Here is a 16548-nt window from a genome sequence, read left to right as displayed (position 1 = left end):
TCAACAAATATTTCTAGGTATTAAGAACAGGCAATATTTTGCCTTGTCCACTTCTCTGACGTCGAGCTGTTTCTAGTTGCTAAATTTGGCTGCTGTACTTTTCATATCCGTAAAGCTGTTCTTGGGTCCACCCTGCAGGCAGCCATCCAGGTTTGGATTTTTCCGGGCAGCCCGGACTTGGCTATCCTGCTTTCATCATCCTCCTTCTGTGCTCAAGCCAAGGACATAGAATGGCAGAGAGCTCCCCTTTATTTCTGGTACGACTGTTGCTTCTCCGGGTCTGGCTTGGGCTCTGATCTTGACATTTATGTCACAGGTTTCACTGGTGAAACTGCTGTGAAACCAGATGGCAGGCCTAACTGAGGTTGGCAGCAACTGCTGTTGTCCCCAGTGTCACTGCTACCTGTTCTACTTTCTTATTCCTGTTGATGTGTTACTGCCTTGTTTTATTTCATTCGTTCAATGTTACTTACCTTCCAAAAGGCGTTTTCAAATGTGATCACCATTTCATAACTCTTCTGATGCATTAATTCTCCATGGAACTTGTTCATCTAGGGAAGCTCATGACTTGGATAAATTGTCTACTTTCCTTCAGGGCTTTTGTTAAACCTCATTTCTTCAGCAAGCCTCTCCATGACCACCCTATTTAAAATTGCAATGCATCCTTCTCCTCCCCAACCCTGATTATTTTTTCTCTCTTTTTCATAAATTTTCCTCCCCTGGAGCAATTAGTACCACATGTCAGAATCTATATTTCCCTTACTTGGGCATTATCTGTATCCCTCCACTGGGTTACCTAGAATATAAGCTCCACAAGGGCAAGGTTTTGTCTGTTTGGTTCATTACTCTATCCCAAGCATCTGGAAGAAGACTGGCCCTTAGCAGACATTTCAACATTTTTGTTAAATGATTAGCTGGATTGTAAATGCTGAAAGATTAGGCTTATTGTTTATAATTTGGTTTCATTCACTGTGCTTAGTACAAAGCTATACGTAAGAGCTTGAAAGACAGAGAAAAGAGCATAAGTAGCATCTGTTATGTATACTGGATATTTTACTTAAGTTATACCCTTTTTTTTTTTCCAAGACAGAGTCTTGCTCTGTCACCCACCCTGGAGTGCAGTGGTGTGATCTTGGCTCACTGCAACCTCCACCTCCTGGGTTGAAGCAATTCTCCTGCCTCAGCCTCCCAAGTAGCTGGGATTACAGGCATCCACCACCATGCCCAGATAATTTTTATATTTTTAGTAGAGACGGGTTTTCACCATGTTGGCCAGGCTGGTCTTGAACTCCTAACCTCATAATCTGCCCTCCTGGCTTCTCAAAGTGCTGGGATGGCAGACGTGAGCCACCGCTCCCAGCCAACTTATACTCTTTAATCCTCACAATAATATAGGTATTTTGACCAAAGAACCACAGCTAGAAAGTAGGAGAGTAAGATGTAAACCAGTTTTGCCTGGCTCTAAAATTATTGCCTTTGTTTGTTTGTTTGTTTTGCACAGAAGAATTGGTCATGCCAAATAGTAGTAAGAGTTCTTCAAAATGATGTTTCATAATAAGGTGTAACTAGAAACAGGTTGCCAAAAATACATAGAAAAAAAAAAGATTTGTGAATTGGCTCCCTAAAAAAACAAATGCAACAACTCCAGAAGAAGGAATTCCAAAGTTATTGGGCCATAGTACTTTTGTGTTAAGTGCCTGGCCCTCCAAGGTAACTAATTTTAATTTAAAAAAATGTCTGGACACATATTTTGACATGTTTTTCTGAAAATATATTTATAATATGAGCCCAACAAAGACAAATAGATTCATTCCTGGTGCTAAAAAGAGACAAGAAAACTTCTACGCCATTGCTCTTGAATGCTTTCTTCATTGTAGTCCAAGAAACTGTGATTAGTTGTATTTTAAAAGTAAGCCAGATTTCACTGGTAAGGTCTTTCCTTACTTCATCTTCTCCTTTGACACCTTTTGATTTGGTTATACAAATGCAGGTTAGGCCCCATTATTAATTCAGTACCACATATTTATGAAGACCCCACATTATGCAATCAGCACTAGAGACTGGAAGGTTTTCATCAAGCCCAGTAGGCCCACAGTGAAAAGGGATCAGTCTCAGTCACTCATCAGGAAGCTAACATGTTCTGTGACCACCTTCTGGATGTTGAATTATCTCTAATCCAGAGTTTATGTCAATGATCTTAAAAATTAGTTCAATTCTGGCCAGGTGTGGTGGCTCATGCCTGTAATCCCAGTACTTTGGAAGGCTGAGGTGAGTGGATCACCAGGTCAGGAGATGGAGACCATCCTGGTTAACATGGTGAAACCCTGTTTCTACTAAAAATACAAAAAATTAGACAGGCATCGACAGAGCAAGACTCCATCTCAAAAAAATAAAAATAAAAATTAGTTTAATTCTGTCTTCATTTTTTCTTACTTAGTAAAAGATAATGTAATACCTGGTGTTTTTTTAAGGCAATCATAGAATCTGGAGGTTGAAAATATTTGGGGAATTATACATTCTAATTATTCAGACAGGCATCCTTACTGCAGTATCTGCTGGTAATTGAGGATTATTTCATATTTAAAAATACTCATTTTTATGCAAATCTCAGAATTTGAACATTGTTACTTATAATTATTAAAAAGTAAATTGAGAAACAATAAAATGTTAAAGAGCTTATTTGAGCAAATGGTAATTCTTGAATCAGCTCCAAACCAAAAGTGGTTCTGAGGCCACTTGAGAGAACTCAAAGAGAAAGCTTTTACAGGGAGAATGTGGAAATAAAACAAAGGAAATATTTAATTGGTTACAATTATATAGTTGCCTTATTTGGTCTATCTTGCTGAAAAGTTCCTACTTATATTACTACGTGAGTTGGCAGCTTCTGATTGGTTAGCCTTAAGTTTCATTTCTCTTTAGGCATTTATAAGAAATAGTTCAAGTCGAGTTTTGCATATGTTTGCAAATCAAGCAAAGTTTAGGTTACTTCTGAGGGCCACTTGGATTTGTCTGCTCAGAAATTCTTCAAGCCTGATCTGTTTTAATTTACTTCAACATATTTTATCAACATTTTGCTTTCTATAACATTCATAGTAACCTTAGATCTGCCTTCTAGAATCGACAGAGGCTATTTCACCCCCAGCCTCTCTTCAACATGAGTTTGCTCAATGCTGCTTCTATTTGAAATCTTCTGTTATTCAGCTCTTTTACTGAGTATCTACTTTCTGCAAGGCATTGCTTTATGTACTGCAAGAGCTACAAAGAGGAGTACATCATAATCTTACTTGAAGGCAATTACTTAAATAGAAAAAATGGTGTATGAAAAACAAATGTTCTTAAGCTTGAAAAAGTGAAAGGGTGTACCCAGCTGGAAGGATGTGAAACTGTGCGTGGAAAATGTATTTGAGATTTAAACTGCTACTGTCTCCTGGGTTGAATTGGTGTCATGAACTTCAGGTAGTGAAAATAGCTTAAACAATACCCCTGAAGTGGAAACACAGAGATTAGTGTGAAAATTTAGAAGACTGTGAGCACATTATATTTTGTCTGTACCATAAGACACCAGTAGAGTATATTCATTCATTGTCATGCTGCCATAAAGAACTGCCTGAGACTGGGAAATTTATAAAAGAAAGAGGTTTAATTGATTCAAAGTTTGGCATGACTGGGGAAGCCTCAGGAAACTTACTATCATGGCAAAAGGCAAAAAGGAGGCAAGGCACCTTTTTCTCGAGGCGGCAGGAAGAAGTGCTGAGCAAAGAGGGGAGAGCCTCTTATAAAACCATCAAATTTTGTAAGAACTCACTCATTATCACAATAACAGCATTGGGGAAACCACCCCCATGGTTCAATTACCTCCACCTGGTCTCTCCCTTGACACGTGGGGATTATGGAGATTATGATTTAAGATGAGATTTGGGTGGGGACACAAAGCCTAACCCTGTCATAGGGGTTGGTAAGAGGGAAGACTAGAAAGGAAAGCTGGACTAGGCAAAGTGGCTCATGGCCATAATCCCAGCACTTTTTAAGGCCAAGGCAGGAGGATCACTTGAGCCTCTGAGACCAGCCCTGGCAACACAGCAAAACCCCATCTCTACAAAATGTTAGAAAATTAGACAAGTATGGTGGTGTGCACTATAGTCCCAGCTACTTACGAGGCTGAGATGGGAGGATCTCTTGAGCCTGGGAGGTCAAGGTTGCAGTGAGTCTTGATCACAACACTGCACTCCAGCATAGGCAACAGAGCAGAACCTTGTGAAAAAGAGAGAAAGAGTGAAAGAAAAAGAAAGAAAGCAAGAAAGAAAGGCAGATAAGAAGGAAGGAAGGGAGGGAGGGAGGGAGGAAGGAAGGAAGGAAGGAAGGAAGGAAGGAAGGAAGGAAGGAAGGAAGGAAGGATTCTTTACATGCCAGCAAGAGGAATCTTAGTGATGAGAAAATTGAGGTTCTGAGAGTTTGAGCCTCACTCAAGCTCACTGAGTTACTAAATGGCAGAACTGGATTTCAATCCCAATAATTTGATTCAAAACCCATACCCTTTCCCATATACCACATTATCTAGGAGGTGTCCTAAGAGTTCTGAAGGGGGAGATAGCTTCCAGCTCAGGAGATGAAGAGAGTCTTCTTAGAGCAAATGGTATTTGAGTTAATTTTAATAAGTTAATGTTGAATTCATTGGGTGAGATAGGGAAGACAATTCATTTCAAATGGAAGAAACTGAGCAAAGGTACAAAGCGGAGAAAGTGGAGAGATTGGGAACAGAAAATAATTAATCTTTGGTTGAACATCACCAAAAAGGTATAAAGGGTGGAAAAGAAAGCTAAGGTCAGAGCACAAAAGGATAACATATTTGAACTTTTAATTGGACTTAAATGATAAAGTTTTTAGACAGATTATTATTATAACTACAGCCAGGTTTTTAAAAATATTATATTAGTAATTATATATAAAATAGATGGATGAGAAACAAAGTGAAGAATGGAGATTATCTGTTTACAGTAGCCCAGTTAATTGTAATAAAATATTGAATCTGGATGTTGGCAATGGAATGAGAAGGGAAGAGATAGATATGTAATTTCAGAAGCACAATTCACAGAACTTGATAGAGATTAGTGGAAGGAGGTGGGAGACAGATGACATTAATTCTGTGATATGGTTTGCCTGTGTCCCACCCAAATCTCTTCTGAATTCTCATTGTGAGAGGGACCCAGTGGGAGGTAACTGAATCATGTGGGCAGGTGTTTCCCATGCTGTTCTTGTGATAGTGAATAAGTCTCATAAGATCTGATGGTTTTATAAGCAGGACTTTCCCTGCACAAGCCCTTTTTCTTTGCCTGCCACCATTCGCGAAATATGTGACTTGCTCCTTCTTGCCTTCTGCCATGATTGTGAGGCCTCCCCAACCAACAGGTGGAACTGTAAGTCCATTAAACCTCTTTCTTTTGTAAATTGCCCAGTCTCAGGTATGTCTTTATCAGCAGCGTGAAAACAGACTAATACATTCTGTAAATTTGAATGCAGGAGATAGAACCTTTAAAAGCAATGGTAATTTGTCTTGGAAAGCCTATGTTTATCTCTACTATGTACTCAGACTATTGTAGAGCCTGGACCATAGAAGGTATGCAATACAATTATTTATCTATGTACTCAATCCCTACTCTGTGCCAGGGATTGTCCTAAGCACTAGCGATAGAGTAAAAAGAAAAGAAAAAAGTCTTGTTCTCATTAGTACAATAAACATCATGTTGTTTCACCCAAACTGGATCACCTCAGTCCCTTTTATTGTTATCTCTGTCTCCCTCTCCTGGCAGATGAGTGTTTCTGCTTTTAAGAATCTGTACCTGTGTCTTGCTTTAGAGAACTGTCTTCAGATTATTTGAGTCATTTTTTCTCCTTCAGCACAAAGTCTGAAGTGCCGGGGAGTTTACATGCCCCCACCCGTATCCTTAGCCAAAGACTGACTATTGCAGTATTATGAAAGTACAGATCCCTTGCTTCATATAGGGACAAACTCAAATACATAATTTGTACTCCAAAGTTGTCCTGTGGGATCATTATAAAGCCACCTTCTGTAGGGCTTTGTTGGGAATTACACCTTAGCTTGGCTCCTTCCCCATCCAGACCTGCAGCTTTACCCACTCCTTTCCTGATTGATCTTAGGAGTACTTCCTTAACTAATCACTTTCTCATTAAGCCACATCTCAGTGTCTGTCTCTGGGGAACCTGACCTAAGACATCTAGTCTACATTGCAATGTACAGAGACAAATAATAAACAATATAAATAATTATTAATAAGTTTCATACTAGACAAGGCATGTTGGCTCATGCCTTTAATCCCAGCCAATTGGAAGGCCAAGGCAGTAGAATTGCTTAAAGCCAGGAGTTCAAGACCAGCCTGGCCAACATAGCAAGACCCTCATCTCTACAAATGAAATAAATTAGCCAGGCATGGTGGCATGTGCCTGTAGTTCTGGCTACTTGGGATGCTGAGGTGGGAGGATTACTGGAGCCCAGGAGGTCGAGGCTGCAGTGAGCTTTGCCACTACACACTAGCCTGGGCAACAGAGCAAGACCCTATCTCTAAAAAAATAGATATTATATTAGGGAAAGTTGAAGTTATAGAGGGAAATAAGGAAGGAGATGTGGTTAGAGTGTGTGAAAGTCTGTGTGTGTGTGTTCAGTTGTAGGGTATGGTGTTCAATTTTATATAGCATGGTTGGGGAAGGCATCACTGGGAAGGTCCTATTTGAGCAAAGACTAGTAGGTGCAAGGGAATGAGCCATGCAAATTTCTGGGAGTAAAGCATTTCAAGCAGAGATGAAAGCAAGTGCAAAGCCATGAGCTCGGAGTGTGTCTGGAGTGCTTGGCAAGAAGTAGCCATGTGAGAAAGTACAGGGCAGGAGACGACATTAGAGAAGGAAGTGAGGGGGGTGGGCAGAACTTGCAGGCCAATACAAGCCATGGTTCATACTTTGACCTTTCCTCAGTAAATAGAGAGTCACTGTAGAGTTCTGAGCAGAATAGTGACTCAACTGTTTCTGCATTTCAAAGGAATCTGGCTACTACATTGAGAATAAACTGAAGGAGGCCAAAATTAAGCATGGAGACCAATTTAGAAATTATTACCATGGCTGGCTTCATGGGCAGTCACACAAGGCTCCATGCTAAGAAGGGCCCCACACATGGGGCCTAATGCTCTGCAGTCACCATCTTGATAATTTTAATAATTTTTGTTTGAATTTAGGTTTTGTAAGTGAAAGTCATGGGACTATGGAGCATGTTCTGGTACTTCCTGCTGTGGATAGGTTCAAATCCACCTGCACCCCTGCCCCCTGCCCAGGCCACTCAGTGTCCCCTTCTTCACCTTTTCCCAGCAACTATTGCCACCCTCCAACAGGGAGAATGCTGGGTTGCTGGTGGGAAGATGTCTGTGTTCTGCTGCCCTTAAGCCTGTCGGGGATTTGGTCACAAGCTCAGGTCAAGTTGCAGTTAGGAATGCACCTCAGGCTGGAAGTGCCAAGGCAAGTGAGAGACTCAGCGGGAGAGAGCTTCTCACCCACCTCTAATCCAGGCATGTCAGGTGCAGAGTTGCAATGCTTTGGGGGATTGACCTTCCACCAGTTTGGGTGGCAGGCTCATGGGAAGGGTAGAATGACTTCTCTGACCCCAATTGAGGGCAGGTTGCTTCAGTCCAGAAACTGGTGGGAAGGGGAATTTGGCAGTGGGGGACAGGGGCAGACATTGTCTTCTGCTCTGAATCAGGGACACTCATATGGCTCTATGTTTGCCCTGCAAGTGTTTCCCTGCTCCAATGAGTACAACATTAAATAGCAAATAAAAACCATCAGATCAGTAGACAGTTTGCATAAATAAGAAAAAAGCTATGTTGTATCATCTTTTAATGGCTCCTTTTTCCTGCTACTTAAACAAGTGTCTCCCTCTTTTTTTAGAGATGGGTCTTGCTATGTTGCTCAGGCTGGTCTCCAACTCCTAGCCTCAAGGAATCTTCCAGTTTCAGCCTGTGGAGTAGCTAGGATTACAGGTGCAAGGCACCACTCACAGCTGGGGCCTCAACATTATCAGTTTTGCACTGTACTTCATAAATTGCTGGCCCTAGCAATTGCAGTGATCTAAGTGAATGATGGTGGCAACTTTAACCAGTGTGCTAATGGTATAGGAGGTGAGAAATGATTGGATTCAAGATATATTTTGAATATAGAACAAAAAGGTCACTAGAGGTTATGACATAGTATATGAGAGAGAGAGAGAAAGGAATCAAGGATGGCTGTAAGGTTTTTTACCTGAGGAACTTGACATTATTTGTTGAATACATAAATGATGTGTCCTGTTATGTATCTGCTCCTGAAATACATTGATGGTAATAAAGATGCAGTGGCAGAAGCAAATCATAGAGGTATTTCCTAGAGGTAGAAATATTAAGACTTGGTGACAGAGATCATAAATTAAAGGAAAGGGAGCGAAACAACTAAGTCAGGAAAAAATACTTCTAATTTAGGAAAAAAGAAGAAAAATGAAGGAAATGGAAATATTTAAGAAATGGTATAAATTTCTAAGGAAGATAAGTTCAATTTTGGAAATGTTCACTTGAGGCTCCAAGAACCTACAGCCCAGGAGACCTTAGCTATAGATTGTTGGGAATATGTGATAGGATCCTGAATGAGCACTCAGGACTAGGAATCTATGCTGAAGGCGTCATATAAGTGTAAGCTGGAGTCACAAGAATGGTTAACTCATCAATAAATGAATATGAAGAGAGATGTATACAGTATTGCAGAAGAGAGTTCCTTGTAAGTGTGTAAGCTCATCCTCCATGCCTGGGATAAGAGTACATTCATTATGGTGCATGTGAAGGTATTGAGAAAACAACTTCTGCTTTCTGGCAGAGGTTAAGCTAGCCCCATAATAGCAATAGCAAGATTATAAGGGGAAACCATGTTATTTGTACTGGGTCACAAATTTGTCTAATAGCAGTGGACCTGTGGGATTCTATAAACATCTTAGGTATAGAAAGGGATCTAGTGGCTTTTAGAAAATCAGACTTATATCATATTTCCCTTCTTAACTTGTAGCTCAGTGGTGCATTTCTCACCCTGGGGGAAAAATGGAACATGGACTATATTTAGTATTTGAAATCAGACACATGTGAATTTAAACTCTGGCTCAGTGTGGCAATGGCAAGTTATTAAACATCCATATACCCTGATCACTGCCACATTTGAAAAGTGACAACAATACTGCTTCCTTCACGAATAATGCAAGGATCAATAAGATAACAAATCAAGAAGCTAGTAGTGTGCCACAATTTAGGTAGTGTTGACATTACATGAAGAAATGAACCCATCGTCTCCTATGATCTCCTTCACTCCTCTCTAGTTCTCTCTCTCTCTCTCTCTTTCTTTCTCTCTCTCTCTGTTTCTCTCTCTCTCTCTCATACACACAGGCATGCATACATACACTTTGGAATGTAGCTATTTTTTGAGCATTGTTTTATTATTATTTTATTTATTTATTTTTTTAGACGGAGTCTCGCTCTGTCGCCCAGGTTGGAGTACAGTGGTGCAATCTCAGCTCACTGCAAGCTCCGCCTCCTGGGTTCATGCCATTCTCCTGCCTCAGCCTCCCTAGTAGCTGGGACTACAGGTGCCCGCCACCACGCCTGGCTAATTGTTTGTATTTTTAGTAGAGACGGGGTTTCACCATGTTAGCAGGATGGTCTCGATCTCCTGACCTCGTGGTCTGCCCGCCTCGGCCTCCCAAAGTGCTGGATTACAGGCGTGAGCCACTGCGCCCGGCCTGTTATTATTATTATTATTATTATTATTATTATTATTTCAAAGACCTTCTGATCCTGGCTCTACCTGCTCATTCTGACTTGGGGAAGATGCCCAGACATTCAGATCTACTGTTCCACTGAGGAGTTTAGAGGCTGCTTTTTCTCCCCCAAAAAAGAGAACGGGGACTGAGGGAAAAATTTTAGGTAGAAGTCTTTGATGAAAAGAAGAAATGAGGAAAACTGAGCTGGAAATATTCAGGTATATCAAACAAGTGGAAATACCTCACCCTCATAAAGAGAACCATATCCTGGGAAGTTTTCTTTCTTACCTGATTATTAAAATCCAGAATTGGAATTCTGTGATTCCAGCATAATCCATCCATCAAAACCAAACTACTATGTAATCAGATTAGAGGTGGCCTTCCTGCTGATGAGCCATTTAGAGATGGTTGAATGAGTTCTTGGAAGTCTGCTAACATGCACTTAATACATCTGAAGATTTTAAAACGTTGCAGCAATGTATTGCCAGTCTACCTACAGCAAAATAAAAATGCTTCCATTAAAATATAGGTATATTTCTTTTATATAGTTAACTTATTTTTCCTAGGAAAGTTAGATGTAAAGTGATTATCTATAGACTGAATCATATTTCCCAGAGATCATCATAGTAAGACTGGTATGCATTTCTGTTAAAGAAAAGCAAAGTGTGTCTTAGAACATAACAATCATTTAATGGAATATCTAAAGAATGTTGGTCAAGCATTTTGAACAAGATGAAGATGGAACCAGGGCTGGGTGTGGGCAGTAGACTGTTCCACCAGGAGCCAAAGATGACAGTGAATATATACTTGACATCAGTTACCAATGACAACCTAATTCTACGTGACATACTGGCCTGGATCAATGAGTCTCCTAAAGTTGAATTTGACAAAGATGGAACAATTGTGCCCAGGGGCTGCTTATTGTCACTTTATGGTCATTCTGTTCCCTGGCTCCATTGCCTTGAAGAAGGTGAAATTCCGTGAATACATCCATAACTTCAAAATACTACAAGCAGTATTTTTAAGAGGGTGGGGGCTGACAAAGTAATTTCTGTGGACAATTAGTAAAAGGAAAGTTTCAGGACAATTTTGAATTCATTTAGCACTTTAAGAAGTTTTTTGATGCAAACTACAATGAAAAAGACTATAACCCTGTGGCTCCGGACAAGGTCAAGAAACTGAAGTGGCTCCCTCCATTGTTGCTCCAGTTCTGAATAAACCGAAGTAACCTCTCAGCTCTAGCAATACAGCTCCACAGAGGACCATTTCCACAAATAACCGCAGCTTCTAAGGCTGGCCCCAGGGTGGTATTAAAAAATCCTGGTGTGGACAGTAGGAGTGCTGCAGGGTCAAATTGATGCTAGCAGGTCAGTGTATTGAAACTTGCCATTGAAGCCTTGGAGAAAGAGATTTCTACTTCAGAAAGCTAAGGAACAATGAATTGATTTGCCAGCAGAACGAGGGGCACAATGACCCTGTATTGCAGAGGACTGTAGACATTCTCTATGCCACAGATGAAGACGTCGTGATATCCGATGAAGGGGGCCCACAGGAGGAACAAGAAGAGTTTTAACAACCTGAACCAGCAGAGCCTTATCCGAATTCTGCACTCCAAATCTTGTGCTTAACAGTTAAATACTCCCTTTTATTATTCTTAGAAGACTCACTCATTTCTTTTTATAAGCATAAAGTATCTCTTTTTAAAGTGCACTTGGCAGAGTTTCACTCCTTTTTTGGTGGGTTTGAGTTAGGAGCTTTTACTGTGCAGCAGAGCAACGTTAACATCTAGTTAGTTCACCTGGGAAACAAAGAGGCTGACCATGGGGCTCACCATGTGCATGTAGGTAACATTGATTGCTGGAGAAGGTGTTAGGTAATATGCTGAGGTGGAGACCTCGGTACAGAAATGTAAAGACTGAATTGAATTTTAACCTAATGTGAAATCTTGGTAGAGAATTTTGTAATAAGTTAATGCCTAAAGAGTATTTAAAATATGCTTCCATATTCAAAATATCAAATGTAGCACATCAGGACATCTTATGTGTTTGACATTGCATGTTGGAAGGAAGGGCCAGACATCAGAACCTTTGGTACCTGGTGTCATCACAGGCCTTACAGGGCTGCTTGCAACCTCACAGGCCTAGACTTTGGCCCCAAAGGAAAGTTCTAAAGATTGCTCTGTAAAGCCATTTGGTGTCATTGACCAACTGCATCCCGGCTAAAAAGCAAGAGGCATTGTTGCCTGGATGAACACAGGGTGTGTTTCAGCCCTGAGATTTTTGGGTTGAAAAGCTCTATTTTCATTGAGGATTTCTCTGGACATTTTTCCAATTATCTCTGAAATTTCTATGTATTATGCTTTTTTGGGAAATGAGGTGTGTCCAATTCTTCCATCTAACAACACTTTTGCGGATTTGCTAACATCTCTGAGATTCGAATGGAGGTTGTTTCCCATTTTACCATCTTTTAGTTTCACATTTAACATGTCACCAGTGGTGAATCCATAGAGGTCTGCAGCAAACTTGATCCTTGCCTCGTTGGAGGAAAGAATTTGGCTGAGGGGAAGAAGTAGGTTTAAGGCAGAGGGAGAGACCAAGGCAAGTTTTAGAGTAGGAGTAAGAGTTTATTAAAAAGTTTTAGAGCAGGAACAAAAGGAAGTAAAATATACTTGGGAAAAGGCCAAGCAGGCAACTTGAGAGATCCAAGTGCCCTGTTTGGCCCTTGACTTGAAGTTTTATACATTGGCCTGGTTATGGCCTGGTTACGGTATTTGCATTTCTCTTCCCTTTATTTTCTTTTGGAGCAGGCTGTACACATGTGCAGTGATCTGCCAGCACTTGGGAGGGGCAATATGTGCAGTGTGTTTACTAAAGTTGTGTGCATGCTCACTTGAGGCATTTTTCCTTTACCAGTAGAGTGTTCCTGAGAAAGTCATATACCAGTTAAACTCTGCCATTTTGCTGCTTAATGTGCATGCTTGAGCCCACTCATCCAATTCCTGAGATCTTATCAGGAAGCCGCTGATCACCAGCTTCAGGTGTTTTTTTTAAGCCATTGGGGGACTGACTATCTTTACCTGGTGCTGGCTAAGACCAATTATTATTTTAGACGGTTTAGTAACCACCTGACCGTCACTTGATGGTTGCCTGACATTCCTGAGGGAGGGGCTCTCTACTGCCTTGCTCATGTCTGCCTAACTACCTATTCTAACATTGCTTCTCTTCTCTGCTCCCCTTGCCCACTGGGGACACCTCTTTGGGTTCTTAAAATTTGCAACTTGGAGTTGGAAGTGCAGCAGGCAGGTGGGCACACTGCAAATTCTTTGTGGACCTCTGGCAAAGGGAGTAATCAGGGAAGACTATGGTTACCTCTGCAAAGCTGGGGTGTTTTTGGTATCTGCTGTCCACAGCTCTCCAGTTCTCTGAATACTTTATCAGTACACTAATCTCTTAAGAGATAAAATTTATTAGTGTGTTACTAAAGGTTCATTTTCTTTTACAGAAAATACAGTACCATGTCTGAATTATTAATATTTAAAATGTGTTATTCCTCTACTCTCCCTCATTTGATTTGTGCACAACCTATTCCATCCTTTTGTTTGGCAGAAGTTTGCAAAATATGTGTCACTCACTGAGATTGTTCAGCCCCTGATGCATTTGTATTGATTTGTGTCTGGTGATAGCTTGTCCTAAAATGTGCGTAAAAAGTAAACATTTTATAACAAAATTGTTGTTTAACGGATGCTTTGTGTGGAATTCAGAGAAAAATCCAGATTCAGTGATTAACAATGCCAAAAAATGCAAGTAAATAGCCATTGTTCAAATGACAGTGGTGCTATTTCTCTTTCGTGGTTTTTTAGACTTTTGTTACCTAAAATTCTGTTTTATTACCAACTCATTTTCCACCTGGTGTTTCTAGACAGGCTTTTTTTTTTTTTTCTATTTTAAGTAGTTTCTAAATATTTTTTTTTATTTCAAGAAAGAGAAAAAAGAATATTGCTCAATGCAGCTAATATAAAAATAAAGTATAAAAAATAAGTTAGTTTCATATTGGAACTAAACCTAGCATTTAAAAAAAAACAGCTTTTCTGACCAGTAAACACTGAACTTGAGTTCTTCATATTCTACTATTCTCTGTTTCTACTCTACAGCAGAAAAACAGGTAAGTCTGGTTGTTCAGAACTTTCTCCCCATTATGGAAATTGTTAGTTACAGAAATGGGCTAGTGGATTCAGGTTAAAAAGAGAAGGATACATATACATATGTGAGTGTGTGTGTACATATGTGTGTGTGTGCATATATACAAATATATATCACAGCAAGTAACAATCAATAAGTTGATAAGAAAATAGACTTGAACCTATGAAATAAGAAAGCTAGAATATCTGAAAAATAAATATTCAAATAATATTTAGCAGATCTTTTATTGGTTTATGTTTACATTACTGTAATGTACCAAAGAACCCAAAAAACTACAATCGTAGAACAGAACTTAAAAGACCACTTCCAGAAAAAAAGACTTTCCTTAGTGTTTCTCAGCTTTCTTAATTCCTGGGCACAAAATTTTCTAAGTCTTTGAGCACTTATCCACAACCACTAATTACAGTATAAACTAATATAAAATTACGTCTTCATCTATGAAATTTAATAAGCCATTTTCTTAGTATAAATTTATCTCTAGAGCATGTATTATTAATGTGGATCTTTGTAGAAAAAAATTGTGATACAACGTTTATTACTACATATCCTTATTTTTTTAAATTTTCGTATAATTTTTTGCTGATGTCATGTGTAATAACATGATTTTTTAAAATTTTAATTTAGAAAAAATATATTCCTCTTGTATAAATGAGAAAACTAAAGGAAAAGAGTATTGAAAGGAAAACATTATAGAAATATCAGAATTTAGAATCCCAATTCTTAACATTTTTTACTTTTTGACTACTTCAAATAATATTGTTTGCCTTTCTCATTATTCATAGGTCTTCCAAATATAGTGTCTGGCCTTAAAAGTTGTAACACAAAATCTTCTGTCTGAAATGTACAACTGAATGAAATTTAAAACCTTCAAGTAATATATGTCATATAGAACTCTCATAAAATATCAGTATGATGTGATAACAAAGGTCAGAACAAATGGAAGAAAAACTAATGTATGATTTCTGAAAACCTTATCCTGGGAAATGAGAAACAGACTATAATTCTTTACTTAAATCTACGTTACACAAAAGTATCTTTCATGTGAAAATATATTCAGTTATTGTTCATTTGATATTTTTTATGTTTTGGCAAAACATTTTGTGTTCACCCATTTAAATATTCCAAGACACACTCACTGGCTAGAATCAATGGGAGAGAAAGAGGTGACTCTATAACTAATATAGTGTTAAGGAAACTGCACATATCTTGGTATGTTTCTGATAGTGCATAATTCCAGAAAATGTCTTAAGCATTGCATAATTGTTAGAAACATGGAATCTGCGGGCAGCAAGCATGAGTTCCACATCTGACCTTACTCTTTCCAGTTGTGAGAACTTACTTGTATTTTAAACTACTGAATTTCGGGATGCCTCTGTTTATTCATGTTTCTTTATTTTTTAAATTGACAATAGTTGTACATATTCATGGGGTACATAGTGATATTTCAATACATATAACATATACTGATCAGATCAGGGTTATTAGCACATCCATCATCTCAAACATTTAGCATTTCTTTGTATTGGGAACATTCAATATCCTCCTCCTACCTATTTGAAATTCTGTAGTATTGTGAAGTATAGTCATCCTACAGTAGTATAGAAGCTATAACTTATTTCTCCTGTCTAGCTGTAATTTTGTATCCTTTAACAAATCTCTCTCTATCCTCCCCAGCCTCTAGTATCCTTTGTTCCATTTTTTACTTCTTCCTCATGTTTTAAAGGGAGATGATTACAGCATCTATTTCATTAGGTTGCTATAAGGAATAGATGGTTTCATAGCTCTTAAAATAGTGCTTGACAAAAGTAGGTACTATGTGTAGATTTTTATAAAAAAAAAAGTAGATACTATGTGCTACTATTATGACTAATCTCCTCCCAAAAATATGTTTGGTAAATCATTTCATAAATTTGTTTATTCTTAATTTATTTTGAATTAGAATCATTTGTATAACAAGTTGGTATATTGCTGAGCACATTTGTAAAGTAAGACCTGAATATGGATTTGATAATTGAAGCTGACGCTCACCATAGAGGTTTATGAACTATTGTGTGCTTGATTGCAGCAGGACAACTTACTATGGGGAAGGAGTCTTATAAGTATCTTGCCTGGCCAGTATACATGGAAGTTGGTACACATGGAAGATATACCATAAGTATATATCCCGATATTGATAATGTTACTTTCCAAAAGTGGAGGCACTGCAAATATGATGAGTATGTGACTAGAGCATGCACTTGTTTGTTCTTTCTGTCCAGCATTAATTTCCCCCTTATTCCAGTAATAGTAACTCAACTCTGCTCTTTTGTAATTTCCTGGTGGTTTTTTTTTCTTTCTTTTTTTTGTTTTTGAGACTGAGTTTCACTCTGTTGCCCAGGCTGGAGTGCCGTGGCATGATCTTGGCTTACTGCAAACTCCGCCTCCTGGGTTCAAGTGATTCTCCTGCCTCAGCCTCCCCAGTAGCTGGGATTACAGGTGCCCATCACCATGCCCAGCTAATTTTTTGTATTTTTAGTA

The 16548-nt window shown here is 39.0% G+C and overlaps 1 protein-coding gene and 1 pseudogene across 2 annotated transcripts in view; both read left to right on the top strand.

Moving 5' to 3' along the window:
* Positions 1-16548, top strand: part of SCN2A (sodium voltage-gated channel alpha subunit 2) — a 152075-nt gene that overhangs the window by 34558 nt on the left and 100969 nt on the right. The window lies entirely within an intron of this gene.
* LOC115830972 lies at positions 9845-12813 on the top strand (annotated as a pseudogene).

Source organism: Nomascus leucogenys, chromosome 17 (assembly GCF_006542625.1).
Source record: "Nomascus leucogenys isolate Asia chromosome 17, Asia_NLE_v1, whole genome shotgun sequence".
NCBI classification, from domain to species: domain Eukaryota; kingdom Metazoa; phylum Chordata; class Mammalia; order Primates; family Hylobatidae; genus Nomascus; species Nomascus leucogenys.
This window is presented reverse-complemented; position numbering and strand designations above follow the sequence as displayed.